We start from the raw sequence: 13,645 nt of genomic DNA on the forward strand, positions 1-13,645 counted from the left end.
AATTCAACCTTCCTCACTTCCAATAAGTAGAGGAGGACAGTTGCAAATAAATTAATGAAATGGGAATACTTTGTGACACTATTTGGAGGTGGCTGAATACATAGGAAAATTTTATTTTCATGATTTAACCTAGTTATATAAATCTAGATTGTCACTTCAATTCACTAATAGGAGAAATAAAATAAGCCTCCAGTCCACAGTCCACTTCTTTCCCATCAAACGAATCAACTCAACCATTCTGCCATGTCATGAAGAATGATCCTTGTGACAAATAAGATGCACTATGATGAAGTTTATGGTATATCATAGAGAACTTGTCTTGCAATGAGTTGCTTACACTGTAAGTATTTAATCTTAACATGAACAACATTTAGTATTTATTGAAAAAATTTTGTTTTGAAATCTACACTGTGTTAAAACTCATGGATGACTTAAATGTAATAAATTGTATTTTACATATTGAAAATAATTGTTGTATTTGTATTGTAGATTGAGTTTTTTCACTACTATTAAAGTTACTATTAGGTCAAAGTGGGGTTAATCTAGTGAACTTTTTGTAATTGAAGGAAATGGGCAAATGTCCACTTGTCAGGGTTGGGAAACCACCCAGAAAATAAGAAGGGGGTAGGAGGGAAGACAGAAGAGAAATGGGTGTGGCCATAAAGGTAAGGGTCAATCAGAAGATAGGAAAAGAATCAGCTACAAAATTCCTCTGGAAATTAGAAATAGGGGCAGCAAGGTGTTAAGCCTAGAATCAGGAAGACCTGAGTTAAAATCTGTCCTTAGACATTTACTATTATGAAGATAAGGAAGAACAAGGCACAAACTCAGATGGGGACAATGAGATAAAGCAGTGACATGAAAAACTTCAAAGAAAAATGGGAATTGGTCTCAGGCCTTAGAAGAGGTCAAAAGGGATTTCAGAAATCAAAGAAGTGAGGCAAAGGGAAAATGGGGAAAGAAATTAAAGCAATGCAAAAAAGAATCAACAGCTTGCAGAACAAGGCATAAAAAATCCTGAAGAAAATAATGCCTTAAAAAGCAGAATTGACTAAATGATAAAAGAAGTATAAGAATTGAATGAAGAAAAGAATTTCTTAAGAAGTAGAATTAGTCAAACAGAAAAGAAGAGTCAAAAGCTCCCTGAAGAAAATAATATCTTAAAAATTAGAATAGGTCAAGTAGAAATTAATTATTTCACAAGACATTAAGAGATAATAAAAAAATCAAAGGAATGAAAAATAGAAGAAAAAAATAAAATGTCTCTTAGGAAAAAATGCCTCTGAGTTGAAAAATAATACATCTAGGAGAGAAAATTTATTGGACTACTTGAAAGTTATGATCAAAAAAATACCCTAGACATAATTATCACACACACAACAAAAAAAACTGTCCAGATATTCTTTAATAAGAGGGTAAAGTAGAAATCCAAAGAATCCACAAATTACTTCCTAAAAGAGATCCTCAAATGAAAACTCTTGGGAATGTTGTAGCCAAATTCCAAAGTTCACAAACCAAAGAGAAAATATTGCAAACAGACAAAGAAACAAGTCAAATATCATGGAGCCTCAATCAGGATTACACAGGACTTAGCAGCTTCAACATTGAAGGATCAGAGGGCTTGGAATATGATATACCAGATGTCAAAGGAGCTTGGATTACAATCTCCTCAGCAAAACCAAGTATTTTCTTTGGGAGGTGGGGAGGAGTGCTCATTTAATAGAGGAATTCCAAGCATTTCTAATTCCAAGAACTGAACAGAAAATCTGATGTTCAAATATAAGACTCAAGAGAAGTATAAAAAAGGTAAACAGGAAAGAGAAAACTTGGAGGATTCAATGAGGTCAAACTATTTACAATCCTACATGGGAAGATGATGCTTATAACTCTTAAGAATTTTATCATTATTGGGGCAGTTGAATGGGAATAAATTAATAATGATCACATGACATCCAAAAGTAAAAAAACCAAGAGGCAAAAAAGAAGATTGAACTGAAAGAGGAGAAAAGAGAGAAGTAGAATGGAGCAAATTATCTCACTTGAAGAGATTTGAACAGGTTATTACAATGGAGAGGAGGATGAGGGTGGTGAGAGGATAACATCCATACTCAATTGAATATAGAAATCTATCTTATTCTATAGGAAAGAAGGAGAGGAATAAGAAAAAGGGGGACTAGTAGAAGAGAGAGTGAATTGGGGGAAGCAGTGGTTAAAAGCAAAATACTTGTGAGGAGGGTGAAAGTAAAAGGAGAGAGAAAGAGCAGGATCAAAAAGGGGAAAGAAAACATGGTGGAAATGAATGCATAATAATCATAACTGTGAATGGGAATGGGATGAACTCACTCAAAACAGAAATGAATAGCAGAGTGGATTAAAAAACAGAACCTTATAATATGTTCACAAGATACACATTTGAAGTAGGAAGACACAACAAAAAAGTAAGGGCATAGAGCAGAATCTCTATGTGTCAGGTGAAGTAAAAAAAAAACACGGGGTAGCAATCATGATCTTAGACAAAGATAAAACAAAAATAGATCTAATAGCAATTCTTAACATGTGTGCACCAAATGGCATAGCAGACAAATTTTTAAAGGAGAAATTAAGTGATCTATAGGAGAAAATAGACAGTAAAACTATACTAGTGGGGGACTTCAACTTTCCCATTTCGGAACTAGATAAATCTAACCAAAAAAATAAACAATAAAGGAGTTAGGGAGATGAATGGAATTCTAGAAAAGTTAAGATTTCATAGATCTCTGGAGAAAATGAATGGGACAGTGAGGAGTGTGGCAACAAGAACTAGAAGCAATTTTTAAGCCTGTAAAGGAAGGCCCATGGAGAGTTTTTGCCAGCCAAAGTACATTTAAGGGGTAGAAATAGAAATAGAAATAGACCAAGCTATATCTCTATATTTTCTTAATGCTGAAAATCACCTCTAGTTTATATCACATGTGTAATAAAAGTTGGATATTCTAAAGATTTGGCTGTATAGTAGGGAGGGGAGTTTGGAAGGAGAGCTTAAGCCTAAGACCTGTGATTTTATCAGAATAGGGACCCTCCCAGTGAGGAAATTCTTTCCACCAATGCAAACCAGCAACTTCTCTATAATTAGTAATCTAAGTGAGCTAGTTACTGACGATTTTAAAAGGTTATGCTTTGCCCATTGTCACATAACTCAGTATGTGTCTGAGGCAGAGTTTCAACCATGTCTTTCTAACTGGGACAGGTTGGTTTCTTGTTTTCCTCCAAGCTGCCTCCATATTATGTTCAGCTGTCATAATGCTATTTCATAGCTATTTCAGTTTTCTGACCTCTAGATGGCTATCCAAGTCAGCATTTTGCTCATCACATATTATTTAGACTTGGTCTCATCCATTGTAAAAACATAATTGAACCTATTAAAGGAAAAAGTCCCATGTGAGAAATAATAGAAGACTGTCCTTTAGTTATCTCATTTTTAGACAAAGGATAATCAAACTATCAATCAATACACATTTATTCAATTCCTACTATAGGGTAGGTATTGGAAATACAAATAAATCCAAAGAATGAAACAGTCCTTATTCCCAAGAAAATTTACATTCTTATAAGGAGATGACAGCATACATTAAGTATAAACAGAATAAATATTAATATTGTGGACACCACCATCATTTTGTTACCAAGGTTCACCACTTATTCAATCAGTTGCCAAATCTTGCAATTTCCTCAATGCAACATTTCTCATACATTCCTTTCTATCCCTTCACCCACAGCTACCATTCAAGTTCACGTGTTCATCACCTCCAACCTGGACAACTGTAATAGTCTAGTAATTCTATTTTCTGCCTTAAATCTCCCCTAATTAATCCATTTTACAAATCACTGCTAAGGTGATTTTCCTAAAGTACTTCCCCCTCCTCATTAAATTTCAATGCCTCCCTATTACCTCTAGAATGAAATAAAAAGTCCTCTTGTATTTAAAGATCTTTACAACTTGGTCCTTCCCTATAATACATTGTTGTTCAGTCATTTTTCAGCCATCTTCAATCCAACATGGGTCACAAAGAGTTGGACAAGGTTGAAACAAATGAACAACGGAAGCTCAGTGGGAGGCTAGGGTTGGATATGTAGATGCAGAGATATGACACATGAGATATATAAGAAATGCACATATACACATGACACATTTTAAAATTTAATCTGCATTACTGATATTTTCTCCATCTCTTTCTTCTGTCTAGATTTAACAATTGGCTCCAATACCCCTCCCACCTAGAGATGATAATTAAACTATCACGAGACATGACAAGGTCACCAAGACAGAGAGTACAGAGATAATTTAAGACTAATCTATCCATCACCACACTGTTCTCTCTGGTACAATCTGATTCTAATCGGGTTCCTCTAAGACTCAGCCAGAACTAAGCTGGCCCTAGTCACATTCTACCTTGCGTTATAATTATCTGCACAATTGCCATAGGGTCATAGATTTAAAACTAGAAGAGATTTCAGAGGTCATATAGGTCATGTAACACTCTCATGTTACAGATGAGGAAACTGAGGCTCAGAGAAGTCCAGAGATTGCTCTAGAAGATACAACTAGTAAGTGGTAGAGCTAAAATTAGATCTTGGGACCTCCAACTGCAAATCTAGCACTCTTGCCACTGCTGGGATATATTCCACCCATAGCTTATACATCTCACCCATATTCCACTCCTACAAGATGGTAAGGTCCTTGAGGGAAGAGACTTGGTTTTTTTTTCATCTTATATCCCTGGCACCTAGCATAAGGTCTTACACACAGGGGGTGCTTAATATATGTTTGTTCAATTTAAAATGGAATCAAATTGTTGAGGAAATGTAGTCCTTGTGGGTAATTCATTGCAAATGCCTCCAATCAAAAGACCCAAGGCCAGTTTCACATTTTAAAAAATGAATTAATTGTTCAAAATGTCTATTTTGTATTTTAAAAAAAAGAAATAGAGATTCCATAGAATGAAAAGGAGTCAAGAAGAAAACATGAACATAATAAGATATTAAATATGCTATAAACCAAAAGTATAACAAGAAGAAAGAAATGCTTCTATACAACAACAACAAAAACCCTTTAATGTCATAAATAAGCATATGGGAATAACTACATGGTACCATAGGCCCTTATAATGATCTCATCCTTAAAAATTAGAAATACCAATTTATTTAATTGAATAAATTCCTTTAATTTCTTCAGATTCTCCAGTGTCACAATGGATCTATGATTGCATCCAGATAGTTATTTCCTTTAATGATGCCAATCATAACCCATCCAAGCCTGTTCATCCTGTGCCACTCTAGTTCAGATCTTCCCATAAATTACTTTCAGGCTGGGGGCAGAGGGAGGGTATCTACCCAGCATATTGAGTGTCTTCCCAGCATTCTCTTCATATTCATTATATGGCCAGGCCGCCATTTTTTTCCAGTCATATTTCTCTGATGGCCTCAATTTATAACACTCACTTCTCTCATGTAATTAATTCTTCATATGTAACATGCTTTATCCTGTTCAAGTCATATTTATCTTCCACAAAGGTCCTCTTCCAATGCTTCTTAAAGTGTAAAGTGACCTTGGGTTTTGATGGATTTGAGTAGGATCCCTGAGAAAAACTGAGGACCCTTTGTAAAGTTGAGAGGCTCATCATCCCTAGCAATTCAGTCATGAATCATGGTCACCTGGGAAACAGATGGTCCAGATCTGAGATTTTATCAGAAGGAAATAAGGAAAGCATTTATTAAGTGCCTAGCATGTGCCAGCCACTATACTAAGTGCTTCATAAATATTTTCTCATTTTATCTATAAAGGAAAGGCTCAGTAAAGGAACTCCCTCCATTTCTGCAGATCTATGAAGGCAACCACAGTATTCTTCAGCTTCCAGTCTTAGAGATTTGCCTGGGATACTAAGTAATTAAATGACTCGCCCAGGTTAACGTAACTGGGTCTATGTATAACGCAATGCTGTATCTCATGAAACAAAATAGAAAATTACTTTTGGCACTGTGTAACTGCCTATTCTGCTTCTGGAGGGATAATAGTGAAGTATCAGAAAATGAGGCAGAGGGTGTTAATAAGCATAGTTTTTTGGATGGCTGGCAAATATTAATTTCACTGCTAGTAATAATGTCAAATTTCTAGCAAACCACTGAGTGAATCCAGTACATATAGGAATTGAATCAAGTCCCCATGGGCATTCTGACCATAAATGAAGCCAGGAGATTTTTTTGAGAGTTTATTTTATTTTATTTTATTTTATTTTATTTTTAGAATTTAATTTGTTTCTAATTGAAAAGCTTTATTTAATTAATTTAGAATGTTTTGCAATGGTTACATGATTCATGTTCTTTCCCTCCCTCCAAACCCACCCACCCTCCATTAGTCAACACGCAATTCCACTGGGTTTTACATGTATGATTGATCAAGACCTATTTCCATATTATTGATAATTGCACTAGGGTGATCATTTAGGGTCTACATCCCTAGTCATATCCCCATTGATGTGTTCAAGCAGTTGTTTTTCATCTATGAAGTCAGGAGATTTAAAGAAGCTTCAACAAAATAGATAAGGGAAAATAATTAGAATTACGACCAACATTTACATAGAATTTTAATGTTTGCAAAGTACCTGACAAATATTAACTCATGTTGTCCTCCCAACAATCCTGGGAAGTAGGTGCTATTATTATTATTATCCTCACTTTACAGATGAGAAAATTGAGACAAAGGTTAAATGACTTGCTGAGGATCAATCACACATCTACTAAGTTTTGAATTCAGCTCTTCTTGACTCTTGGCCCAAGCACTCTATCCACTTAGCTATCTTCAGTAAGCAGACTGTATCAAATCACTTTAGATAACTTGTAGAAAAAATAGGATCAGAGGCCATTATATCCACATGAGAGAAAAAGAAGGTGAGCTGATCATGCCTGGAAAGTATGGGTTAAGAGTTGGCAGCACAAGTACTAGTAAGCCACCAAAGATGAAATAAATTGGAGCAAAGTCTCCAGAAATGGTCAAAAATGATCCAGGCTGAGAAGCAGTGGGAAATATGACCTGTGCCAATAGAAGAAACCATTAACTGGGAGCTCAAAGCTCCATCGGGATATCTCTAGGTTCATTCCCAGCTGTAACCCCTTGCAATCTCTGTGAGTTTGAGCAAATAATTTAAACCTCTCTCAGCCTTAGTTTCCAAGTGGGAAAATATGAGTACTTCTAAAGTCTAGTCCAGCTCTAAATCTTTGATCTTATGATATCCATGATTAAAAGCTCCTTGAACTTTTTCTTACCTTTACTCGTGTGTAGATTACATTATCAGTTAGCTTAGCATAAGATGATATCCCGAAATAAAGGTCCTGAAAATTAAGTCCTGAAAATAAAAAGATCAGAAAGGCCCGCCTTCCTCCTTGTTCCATATATACACACACGTACTCCAGATATATGACTGGGACAAAAAGTGAGACTCAGACCCTCAGGGGTGAAGAAAGAAAAACAAGATAGGGTTGGAAGGCCTCCCTGTCTCTCTCCATTTGTAATAAGAAATTCTTTTCACTGGAGACTTCAGCCTTTCAACCTACAATTAAAGATAAAGTTTATTATGTAAATACTGGTGGAAAAATAATACAATGATTTCAATTCCCAGGCACTTATGAGTAGCTGGTAGCAGAGCCTTTGCTGAAAGCAAGCTTTGACAGGCAGAAAAAAAAGAGCAACCAGGCTCTTCACAGGATATTGTCTTTCATCAGCCTTGAAGCTGAGAGTCTCCCTCAAATATTCTCAAATATATAAACCCAATTAAAATTGAAATGGGCCCTACCTCCAAAGTTCTCCAGAGTTCAGGCTGCTAAAACCAGTCTCTTTATTAATTTGATCTCAACTGATCAATGACTAGTACCAGACTTATAACTCTGCCCTGCTATATAAATGTTGAGTTGTTTCCGTAGTGTCCAACTCTTTGTGACCCCATTTGGGGTTTTCTTGGCAAAGATCCTAGAGTGGTTTGCCATTTCTTTTACCAGCTCATTTTACAGATGAGGAAACTAAGGCAAAGAGGGTTAAGTGATTTGCTTAGGGTCATACAGCTAGTAAGTGTCTAAGGCTGAATTTGAACTCAGGTCTTCCTGACTTGAGGCTCAGCTCTCTATTCAATGTGCCTTCTAGCTGCCCATACTTTTCTGTATGAATAAAGTTGATTAAATGGTTTGAGGGACTGCCTTTATTGTTTTAAAGAGTTGCCCTAACAGGTTAAGTGACTTGCCTAGAGCCATACAGTCAGAATGTGTCAGAGATGAGGCTAGAACCTAGATGTTCCTGTCTCAGTCCCTAGCTTTTCACAATACACACAGTAGACACTTAATAAATGTTTATTAAATTGCACAGAATTGCCCCAGCAGGCTGGCTATTTCTGTCTTGGAAATGTTTGTTTTCAGAGCTAGGTAGCTCCATCTCTAAAGTTTTCTACGTAGCCCAATCTATGGACATGATGGCACTGATAGCTGATCTTCCCCCTAAATCAAGATGATCCTGATGGCTGATCTTCCCCTAAATCATGATAGCCCTGATGACTGACCTTCACCCAAAATCAAGATGACCCTGATTGCTGATCTTACCCTCCAAATCAAGATGGCCCTGATGGCTGATCTTCCCCCTAAAACATGATGGTTCTGATGGCTGATCTTCACCCCAAACCAAGATGACTTTGATGGCTGATCTTCACCCCAGATCATGAGGACAGTCAGTAAAAATAACTCAGCTGACCATCACAACAAGCTCATTAAACCACTTACTCACCCCTTTGCTGCTGTTATCAATGCCCACCTTCTGTATGTTTACAATACTGGCATATTGGCATTGAAAACTACATAAACACTGGCTTCGGGGAAACGGTGATAGATAGAACAATGTGATGGAATTGGGCCCACTGAACACAAACAAGTTAGAAAGCTCTGTCAAGGACAACTTTACTATCTAATAACTATCTCTACGTTCTATCAAGATACAGTAATATTTATGTAGAACAGGAAGAGTAGCCCCTCCCCCTGGTTATCTTTACTGAAACAATTTAAAAAGGCTTTTAAATAAGGGAGAAAAAACATGATATTCTGTCTCCTTAGACCATGGGAAAATCAGGAAGAGTTTTATATTCGCTATTCACTTTTGAAATCCAACCAGCTGGGTGGTATGGCTGTCACAACCCAAGCTGGTGACCCAACTGGAAAGGAATAATTATCTAATTCCACCACTCTTTTGTAGTGCTGCCACACCTGGAGCAAATCACAATTTTCCTGTGCCTCATTTTTTTCATCTGTTAAAAAAGGATAATGATACCTACAACTTTATTCTCGATGTTGACAATAAAATAAGATACTGTGATGGATATGAAGCTCACTATAGAAATCCAGGGTGCTATTACTGCTACCACTAAAAACTATTCTATTCTATCAATATCATAGCTGGCTTGTGAAGCAAAGCATTTGCCCTGAGGATGACTCCAGGAGAATGAGTTTGTTCCTGATAGTGATCTGGTCAGAACAAGCTGTAACCTGGCAGCCTCCAAGAGGAATTGGCCCCTTTAAAATTCAGAGAGCATGTATTTCTAGTGAAAGGTGCCAGATTAAGAGCTGGAGCCCTTTATGTTATAAATTACCCTCCCCCTCCAAAAAGAAGCAAACTTCTCTAAACTCCCCTCAAACGCTTGGATATTCTTCTATTGAAAATCTTACACAAATACTGAGATGAATCTGTCATCTTGTTCATGTGGCTGTTCCTTCTAGTGAGAGAGCAACTTATCTAGGCATGACCATGCTGTCCCACCAACACTCCACAAGAAGTTTATCCAGTGGGTAGGGCGGGAATCTTCCTTGCTTCCTCTTTACAGCTTAAGGATGCTAGTGTAGCACAAGGGTTATCCCTCCTTTTAGTACTTCAACTACCCCATTTTCTTTTAAGATCATACTTGTTTGGACAGTATCTTGTATGTCATCCTTCTTCATAGTTTTATATTTATTTGTTGTAGCCGAGTTTCATCAACTATGTGCCGAGTGATGCTACTTTTTTACTTCTTCCTGAGACTGCAGTGTCCATAACTTCCAGATATCCAACAATATAGGTAGAATATCAGTAGTCAAAAGATGGTCCTTTGTTTCAGGCTAGTAAAAGATCTTTGCAATTTCCCAAAGGGTTTGTTGTCTTCGTCCTCTTTAAATCTGGGTCCAATTCTGAGTCCATTTCCATATAGTATCTCTTCAAGGTCTATATGCTGATAGATAATCTGCATAGTTTGCCCTACTAAATGTCTGTCATGGTATAGACAATAAGCATTCTCCTTCCACTTGTTTTTTTTTTTTTCCAGTGTGCCCAAGAATAGAAACATCTCTTACTTAAAAAAAAAATTCCTTATATTTACAAAGTTTTTAAAAATCTGAATAGTTCTAATAGTTCTATTAGCAGAGTGTATTTTATTTTACATTTTATTTTGTTCCGATGGCAGCTCCAAGGCAGGCAGGGGCATTGGTTTTCAACAAATCATATAAGATTCAGGAAACTGGCAGGGTCTCCAGAACTCTGTTGTTTGATGAACTTGTTGGGAATTCTGGAGATGAAATTCATAGTTTTGATAAGAATTAGTCTCAACCTCTAAGTCTATTCCAACTCTAATATTCTGGTGAATCCCAGATCTAGGACAATACCTTAAATCATTTGATAGGACAAGAAACAAAGTCCCCTAATGTTGGTGAGCTCTGTAGAACACTTTAGCCCTGATTTCCTTCTTTGGAATTGAGACAGACAGAGAAACAGAGAGAGACAGAGACAGAGAAAAGAAAATTCAGCTAGTAGTTTTCTCTGTCATTTCTTTGTGCTTGAAAAAAATTTCAAGTTAAGCTTAAAATACAAAAAAAAATCCCATTTTTCATAAAGCATGCTAATAGTTCTCTAATTTATATTTGGATACTAGCCAGAAATGTCTCTGTCTCATGTAATTAAAAGGTTTTTTTTCTCTCAATAGAAACTTACTAAATGATAGGCTAACTCATCAATCAAAGAAAGAGAGAAGGAACATGAACCTCTGTACTAAGTGAAATATTGGGTTTCAATTAAATTTTCACCTACATTAAAGATCTGAGATTTAAGTGTACTCTGACTATTAGACCCTAGAGCACTGGATCTCAACTCAGGAAACTCAGGTTCAAATCCTGACTGCCTGTGTTTCCTTAGGCAAGTAAGTCATTACTCTCTTGATATGTATGTATGTAAAATATGTAAAATAAATAGTTATACATATGTAAATAAATAGTTTACATATGTAAAATAAATAGTTATACAAAGTGACATCTAAGGTGTTCCAGTTCTAAGCCTACTATCTTTTGAGTCTCAGTGGAACGCTCAATATAATGCTTTTTCAGTAAATCCAGGAAATAGCATTCTTATTTTTTAAAAAATACATATTTATCATCTCTTTCATTTCCTACCTGGCTTCACTCCCCTGAACTTCATCATTGTGCATGCCCAAGGAACTTCACGATCCTGCAAGACCATTTCAATTCTGGAACTCACACTTCATTAGTATCCTCTACCCCCTGGAGCCGCTCCCTCTTACTGAAGAGGATAGAGATTAAGAACTTCTCCCCAAACCTCCATTTAAGGAGGGTGTCACCAAGCTATATTCCACTATACTCACCAACACACACACACACACACACACACACACACACCATCACTGGATACCTCCCTTCCCTCCTTCTCAGATTTCTTTTAAATTTGCCTTCTCCCATTATGTTGTAAACTCATTAGGTCAAGGATATATATATAAATTTCTAACACACTATCAATAGCTATAGCCCATATAAACAAAAGTTCTTTGAAGACCTCAATAGTTTTTAAGAGTAAGAAGTCCTAAGACTAAAATTTTTAAGAACCTTTTTTCCTAGAACATCAGTAAGAAAAGTTTTGCCCTGCCTGAAAATAATTATGAGAGCCTGGAGCCAATCAGAGGGAAAACAAGCAACTTAGTGAAGCTTTCTGTATAACAGAGAACACACTTGGGATCAGAGATTTGGAGCTGAAAGGGACCTTAAAGACATAGTGGATAGAGTGCTGGACTTGGAGTCAGGAAGACCTGGATTCAAGTCCAACCTCAGATTTCTACTGGGCAAATCACTTTACTGCTACCTAACTCAGTTTCTTCATCTATCAAAAACTTCCCGGGATTGTTGTGATGATAAAATATTTATAAAATGCTTTGCAAACTTTAAAGTGCTCTGAAAATACCATTATTATTATATTAATTATATTGTTATGTTATTAATATATAAATTTTATATTAATATAATGTGAAAATATTATTTATTATTATAGTATTATATAATTTTATATTAGTCAAGATGAGTAAAACTAAGATCTAGAAGGGTGAAATTATTTGACCAAGGTCACACAAGTAATGTGACCATCTCCAAACCATGCTGACAATACCCCCTTCTCTGATTCACACCCCTAGCACACAGGACTCTATTGATCTTTTCTTACACTGTCTTGGGTTCATCATGCCCCATCTGGAGATTTCCAAATCTTGCTGCCAACTCCCTGCCCCTTCTTCCCCAAGCATTCCCCCTTCCAACTCTTGATCTCCCAAATGCAAGTCATAGAACCCAAACCCATTAAAGGCTGAGAACCATCTTGCTTGCTGGTAATTGTATCCCCAACCCATCGTACAGTTCCTGGAATATATTAAGTGGTAATAAATGCCTTTTGTACATTCCAAATAAGTAGCAGGACTGGGATTTGAACCAAGGTCCTCTGACTCCAAAGCCAGGATTCCTTTCCACTAAATCATATTATAATCTTTCTTGCTATGGACAAAATCTGGGATCTATTCTTGGAGACAACCAGATTTATACTTCTCTATGAGACAGGCCATCAGCTACCTAAACCCAGAGACCTTAGTGCATGGAGAGGAGACAGACATTCCCAGAAAGGGCAATGGAAGCTTCAGGACTGCCTTTGCATTAGGATTTGCTGGCCCTGGAAGGACATACTCCAATCATCTTGAGTAGGCTGATCATTAAATTTTTAAATTTCAGTCTGAGTATTCATAACCCAGAAATTGACAGCTGTTACAAATCAAGACTTGATTTTCTTTTCCTGTTTTTTAATCATCTAGACATAAGGAAGTGATGAATAAAATATCAATATTGCAGAATGAACTTAAAATTTGTCCTGTATGCATTTTTTCCAGAGTCAGTTGATAAATTTTTACCAGCACTCTACTGGTCTGAAGTGAGCGATGGGATGGGAATGGTGGTGTACACTTTGCTAGAAGAGGTAATACAAAACAAGGATAAATTTTAAAGCCTATGGGGATGAAAGGTCACATTTCTTACTCTCCTATGTCACATACTTTATATCTATCTCAATAAATCAAGTGAGGATAGAAAGAGGTAAAAGAAAGGGAAATTAAGAAAACCAGAGCATCATGGAATTTAATGCCAGAAGGGAATTTAGAAATTATCTAATCCAACTACCTTGTTTTACAAATGAGGAGACTGAGGCTCAATGAGACTACATGCCTTGCCCAAAGTAACATAGGTAATCTGTAACAAAAGAACTTCATCCAATATGACAGACTTTTCTATCAGGCAA

This window comes from Gracilinanus agilis, chromosome 2 (genome assembly GCF_016433145.1).
Source record: "Gracilinanus agilis isolate LMUSP501 chromosome 2, AgileGrace, whole genome shotgun sequence".
Classification (NCBI taxonomy): Eukaryota; Metazoa; Chordata; class Mammalia; order Didelphimorphia; family Didelphidae; genus Gracilinanus; species Gracilinanus agilis.